Raw genomic sequence first — 7,265 nt, 5'->3', positions numbered from 1 at the left:
TCGCTATTGCATCTCTTGGCTTTAGGAGATCTATGACAGATAGCGGATCTAACTGCAATTCTTGTTTTAACCTAGCCCGGGCTGGGGCATGGTCTTGACATTCTAGTAACACGTGATCAATGGTTTCAGCCTGATTGCAAGATGAACAAACCTTGTCATAGTGCTTTTTGTGACCGAGTCTAAGGCGTGAGATAACAATTTCAATTTGAGTATGAGTTTGGCTTTTGTTGGACCTTGGGTTGATTTTTGTATAGCCATCTGCCGATCTTACTTGCGTCCCATTGGGCTTGCCATCTTTCTGCTATGGAGGCTTTGATTTTGCTTTTTATCATTTGTTTACTAAAGGGAATAGGCTGTATATCCGCTTTGTCTAGAGCTAGCTTCGCCAGTGGGTCTGCTTTTTCATTTCCATGAATATCTATGTGAGAGGGGATCCAACACAGCTCCACCTGTTGCCCTTGGTCCGATAGTTTTGTATATTCGTATAGAATATTGTTGACTGTGTTTGGCCTGGAGTTTGAGTTTCTGCCACTGATGGCCTGAAGTGCACTTAGCGAGTCTGATAGGGCGACTGCCTTTGCTTCCGGAAGTTCCGGTATGAGTTTGAGTGCATGATGAATTGCCTCTAATTCAGCCGTGAATACTGACTGACCATCAGGCAAGCGAACTGAATGTGCTTGGGGTTTAGAGCTGTGGATATGGATCCCGTAACCAGCACTGTTGTTGATAGGATTCTTGGATCCATCAGTGTATATATGGGCCCAGATGTCCCAGGTAGTTTGAATTTTAGTGATAGCTACTGATCGTAGTAGGGTTGGGTTTTCTTTTTTAGTGACTTCTGATGTTAAAGCCCGGTCAACTTTGGGAGTTATTATGTGTGTGCGTGCGTGTGTGTAAATGTATGTAAGCCTACATTACAAAATAAATGCTTCGGTCGTTTGAAGCCAGAAGACAAAGGTATTCCCGGGAAAGAAGCCTACTCTCGCAGTTGGTCACGAGAGCTGAAACTTCTCTCGCGGAATTTCTTTGAATAAGGCGAATGGAGCAGAGTAAGCTAAGGGATTATCGGCTGTTGTGTGAAAACAATGCTTCAGAAAGATCGACGTCCTGTCCCTATGAACAAACCTACAGATTACGGATTGAACGTCAAAAGTGTCTGTCAGGTTTCTTAATGCTTAATTACGTTTGCTGGAGAATATATTTCTTGTACAAGCGCTATAAAACATGTTAACATAAAAATATATGAATGTTGAAGCTAGGCTTCACTTCAGTTTTCCTTTATTTAGCAGGCCCCTCATACTGAAAAACAGCCTAACTGTTTATATTACTATATCCTGCTATGCTTTACATCTAACAAAGCTATACATTACCAATATATTAGGCCTTTATTTTATCTATATTTCAAACTTTCTCCCTCTGTTACAAAATCCATATGTTCTAGTATTATATTTGATATATCCGTATTTACATATATACATCATTTATAATTTATAGTCAATAATGTAATGTAATGTAGTGTAATGTAGCATGACCCACTATTTACTGGAGGATATTGGAAATGAATATACTGTAGACTGCCATGTTGTCTGACTACAGATAGGATTTGTTATCTTAACAATCACTGGGGGTTTCACATTAGAGGTGATTTTTACAATTGCCCAAATGATCCTGCTCAGTATTGGTGCTTAGTGATGTCAAATGGAACATTTTATTATTAGAGGAAATTGGTGGTGAAAACTTAATACCATCTATACAGGATATCTTCAGGATTTTTAGCCCTTTCTTTCTCTGTGTGTAATTCTGATGGAAAGGAGTCACTCAACCAGTTCATGCATTCCATGGTAAAAAAAAGATCAGACTTGGTTAGAATCCGTGTTTATCTGCGACAACTTCCCACTGGTGACATTGTAGTGAACTTGGGAAGTGGTGATGATTTTTTATATTCATATTATTATAATCTGTCAAACTGTACATAAATGTGTGTGTGTTAAATCATAAAATTCAAAGGGACTGTTCCCTACACTCATCAATATCATAATAATAATAATAATATAATTTATTACAGTGTCATGTGTTACAAAGCAATACAACATTTAGCACATACTTAAAATACAAACACCAGGCCTCAGAGGGCCGAAATGACACCTTAAGATATTACAAATATTAAAATACAATAAGATATAAAAAGTAATCATGCACATTCTTAATATCTACAAATACACATATTCACTAACACAATCACATAATGCATGCATGCATACACATATACATACATACGCACGCACGCACACAATCAATCATTCTAATATTCTCCCGCACATACTAAACAGACACCCAAACACATTCAGATATCCCCCACCCCCTCACTCGAGACATACACGCACGCACACACACACACACTCAACCTCACTCACAAATACACCCATACCCAAATTCCTGCATCTACACACACTCCATATCCTTTCTTCTGACCGTACCAACATTCATATCCCCTCCCCACACACACCCATGACCCATAACCTCACACACTCAATTACACTTGTCATATAAAATTCATATTGAATAGTTATTGTAAACCTTGCAGCCTTTTGTGATACATTTTCTGAATACATCTCGCCAATTCCATCTGGATACATCCAGTGTTCATCAACCACTTATATTTATCTAACGTGGACAGTTCACAGAAACTACTGAACTGATTATTGCATGTATCAAATAAACATATCCTTAAAACATTGTAGAATTTGCACACCACAACAAAGTGTACTTCATCTTCGATTAACTGTTCCTGACATAGTTGACAAAGTCTATTTACCAAAGGAGTCACAGGCTTGGTATACCTGCCACTTTCTATAGGAAGGTTTCCACAACGTAATGAGGCTAATATACTTCTTTATTGTCTGGGTAGAGACATTTTCACATAGTGAGAAGTTTGGATAGTTTCTTTATATTTCCTATATGTTCGTAATTTATTTCCATTGCAATCACCTTTGTCATTAAATATATCCGAGAACCACTTTTGTATGTCTCTTGTATCTAACACTTCAAGGCATGTTTTGAGAAATGAGGCACGTTTAGCCTTGACAAAAAAATCTAAACGTCAATATTTCCATGAATATCATTTTTTTTTCTCACAAATTCACACACCCTATAATCCCAGGAGGATTTTCTTTTAAATGACCATTTATGGACTATGGCACACACAGATGTTTCACGGGAGGTGATGATTTTATGGAAACTTCGAAGAACTTCAATTTTAATTTTAGTAACTTGGCTTCTCCACCCCATCTCTCCTCTGACGGCAACGTTAGAGGCATTCTTTCTCACTCCCAAGAAGAATCTGGAGGCTTTATTCTGAATATAACTTATTTCTTTGTACATATTTATATCTACAAAAATGTATATGCGTCAGTGTGGTTCATCAACACATGTACAATGCTTATTCACGCTTGGTGTGCCAGACTGAAATTGAACAGTATGATAGCGTCAGCAGTTATAATAGAGGTCATAAGACGTGGCATATGAAGATCATACATAAATATGTTTAAGTTACATAGGCAGCAGGCTAGATTATTTACAGCAATACAGTTCAAATATTGTGTTCAATAAAAGAAACGTTGATTTTTAACACACTTATTTTTGTACGATTAAACAAACTGTGGACTTTGAAGACATTTTCGCTTATTGTAATAAGATCAAGGTAAAAAATCATATCTTTCTCTGAAATATGTTTAAGTTACATAGGCAGCAGGCTAGATCATTTACAGCAATACAGTTCAAATATTGTGTTCAATAAAAGAAAACGTTGATTTTTAACACACTTATTTTTTTGTACGATTAAACAAACTGTGGACTTTGAAGACATTTTCGCTTATTGTAATAAGATCAAGGTAAAAAATCATATCTTTCTCTGAAATATGTTTAAGTTACATAGGCAGCAGGCTAGATTATTTACAGCAATACAGTTCAAATATTGTGTTCAATAAAAGAAAACGTTGATTTTTAACACACTTATTTTTGTACGATTAAACAAACTGTGGACTTTGAAGACATTTTCGCTTATTGTAATAAAATCAAGGTAAAAAATCATATCTTTCTCTGAAATCCACGGGCATAGTTGCTGTCAAACATAAGAACGTAATCAGGGCGGCCAGCTTTGACTTGTCATGTGCCTTAAAGTGAGTTTAAACATGTCAAAAGCGATTGACCCTACAAAATAGGGTCATTTACTGTCAATCGTCTTAACAGGACGATAACGTTTGTTATATATCGACTACTTGTCTCTATGTCTTAAGTTGTTAATCGGTAACTGCGGTCCAAATTTATCAACTTATTCATCTATTGTTGCAAACTTGACTGATTTGTTTACACAATAAAAATTCTAATTGATCATGCACTACTGAGGCAGTCAAGCACCTGTATAAGAAATATAAAAGCAGCCATGTTACATGTAGTCCCAAAGGCTGGCAATTATTTCGCCGCAATATAACTGAAAAAATGCTGATATGACGTGACATATAAACTTACCCACAGACAATACATTTTTTCAAGAGAGTGTAGCACAATTTTATCAAAGTTTTATTGACAATTTGAAAAACTATAATAATATGAATATTAAAATTCATCATGACTTTTCAAGTTTACAAAAATGTCACCAGTTGGAAGATGTCACAGATAAACAAAGATTCTAACTAAGTTTGATCGTCACAGGTTTATCCCCAATTTGCCAGCAAATACAGGGGATTAACAGTTACTGAGAGTGAGCATGGTTTTACGCCGCCTTTAGCAGTTACTGTGTTTATACAAGCACAGAAGTCATGCCTCAACTGAGGATTTTACAAGTATCTTTCACAACCTTTGAAAGCTAACATATAATAAACTCAGTTCACTGAAACTTAAATAATTGAGGCACTTGCAGTGACCAGTTCACAAGTAATCAGTGAGATAGTATATAAGTACTGGGAACGCCAAACAACTTCATTGTAAATAGACAAATGCACCTGTGAATGGTCAAGGTTTTAAATACCGAGTGAAATAAAGACGAGGTGCCGGCCTACACTGGAAATGCTGTATGCTGCATGTGCAACCTCCATCAACACCTCCAGTGATCTTTTCGCGATTCCGAGCATTGCGCATAACCATTGTCATGACCTGGTTGAGTGACTTCCTTCCATCAACGTGAAAGGATTACCCACAGAGAAAGAAAGGATTAAAATCCTAAAGATATCCTATCTAAATGGTATAAGTACTCACAACCAATTTCCTCTAATAGTAAACTGTCACCTTTGGTATCCCCAACAATACTCACCATGGTGGTCATTGGGCAAATGTAAAAATCACAAACCCTAACGAGATTCTGTCTGCATGGTCACACCCGGTGATTGTGAAGATCTAAAATTCTATCAACAGTTTGTTTGTTTGTTGTTTAACGCCGCACTCAGCAATATTCCAGTTATATGAAGGCGGTAAATAATCGAGTCTGGACCAGACAATCCGGTGATTGACATCATGTGCACCGATCCACGCAATTGGGATACGATGACATGCGTCAAGCAAGTCAGCGAGCCTGACAACACGATCCCGTTAGTCGCCTCTTACGACATGCATGGGTTGCAGAAGACCTATTCTACCCCGGATCTTCACGGGTCGGATCCTATTCAAGCACTATCCACACATAACATCCATTGTGACAATGGTATAGTTTCATCATACATCATTATCATGTTTTGTGCATGCAGGTCATTGGTTCAATGAATAGAATAACAGATAATCAAGTATTAGCTTCGACGTCGTTTTAAAAAGGTGTCCTCTCAACGTTGCATAAACAGTTGTTGATCAAATTCTGATTTGAGTCCATGGGTGGCCCAGTCGTCTAAGGCGCAGCAATTGGCTGTGCAGAGTTAGGTCCATTGAAAACATATGATTGTGAGATCGAATCCCGGTTCGCCCCGATTACCTTTCTAGGTTTGTCAGCACCACACCCGTGCTTGTGGGTTTCACCAAGGTGATAAACGTTTGAAACCTGCATCACTATGGGCTTTCCTCCCACGTCTAGCTAGCACGCCGTGATATAACTGGAATACTGTTCAAAACGGCGTTAAACCCAACCCACTGACTCACACAAATCCTGACTTTAAATGTGAGGTGTCCTGTGTCAGGATTACATATATGGTTCAATGTTCAGTGTTTCATGATATATGACTGATATCATGAGCATTGATCCACGCAATTGGGATACGATGTCAGCGAGCCTGACCATCCGATCCCGTTAGTTGCCTCTTACGACAAGCATAGTCGTCTTTAACGGCAAGCATGGGCTGCTGAAGATCTATTCTACCCTGGTCTTCACTGGTCACGAACCGACCTGATGACATATTGCTTTGTACATTATTACACAAGTATCCTGGGCAGGTTTCCCCACGTACATCAATACATTGATTAGACCATATTGATATCCTATTTGATGCTAATGTACCAGTAAGTTGGTCAAGCCTTGCTTTTAGGAGACTTACATGTTTTCTATTTTAACATAAATTACCAATGTTGTTGATTGGATAATATAAACCCATTGTTGGATGCATCGTTAATGATTTGGGGATTATGTGACAACTTAAAAATGCAGTAATTGGTGCTCGTATGCAACAATTCGTTATTCAACGTTTGGCATGTCCACATCAGATGTCGATTCTCCAAATTTAATTGCTCGATATTTTTATAACAGTTCATTAATTATCAATCAATGTTATAATACCACTGGATAGTTGATGAACGTGTTATACATGTCACAAACGGGATCAAAGGCATTGCTCCATTCCACATGTGTCTTGTAATATACAGCAAACGCCAACACCATTCCCTGATAAATTAAATTAATGTGCGTGAGTGTTACACACAGTGTAACCTAAAATTAGAACTTGGAAATAAAAGGGACATTCGTGTCCATTCTACGAGTGCGACCATATCAAGTGTTCATGAATAACTGTGAAAAGTAGTGATGACATCAGATGTTTGCGAAAAGGTGCGATTGTTTTGCCCCACCCATTGCGAACACGTGTAAAGGCAAGTCAACGTCTCACATGAAAATGAATGCATGGATGTGAGAATGTTAGTAATTGTAAATAAGTCAATAAAAGTTCAAGCAGTGATTATGTCAGTTCACACATGGGCCTTGTTTTCGGTAGCTATTGAGACCACTACGTGACTCTTAAACTGATCCGAATCTTCCCGGCATGGATTGAAGAAGGCTTTGGGTCCTAGCTAGCCCA

Source organism: Haliotis rufescens, unplaced genomic scaffold (assembly GCF_023055435.1).
Source record: "Haliotis rufescens isolate VD_foot unplaced genomic scaffold, xgHalRufe1.0.p SCAF_7, whole genome shotgun sequence".
NCBI lineage: Eukaryota > Metazoa > Mollusca > Gastropoda > Lepetellida > Haliotidae > Haliotis > Haliotis rufescens.
The sequence above is the reverse complement of the archived record's forward strand: the minus strand, read 5'-3'. Positions refer to the sequence as shown.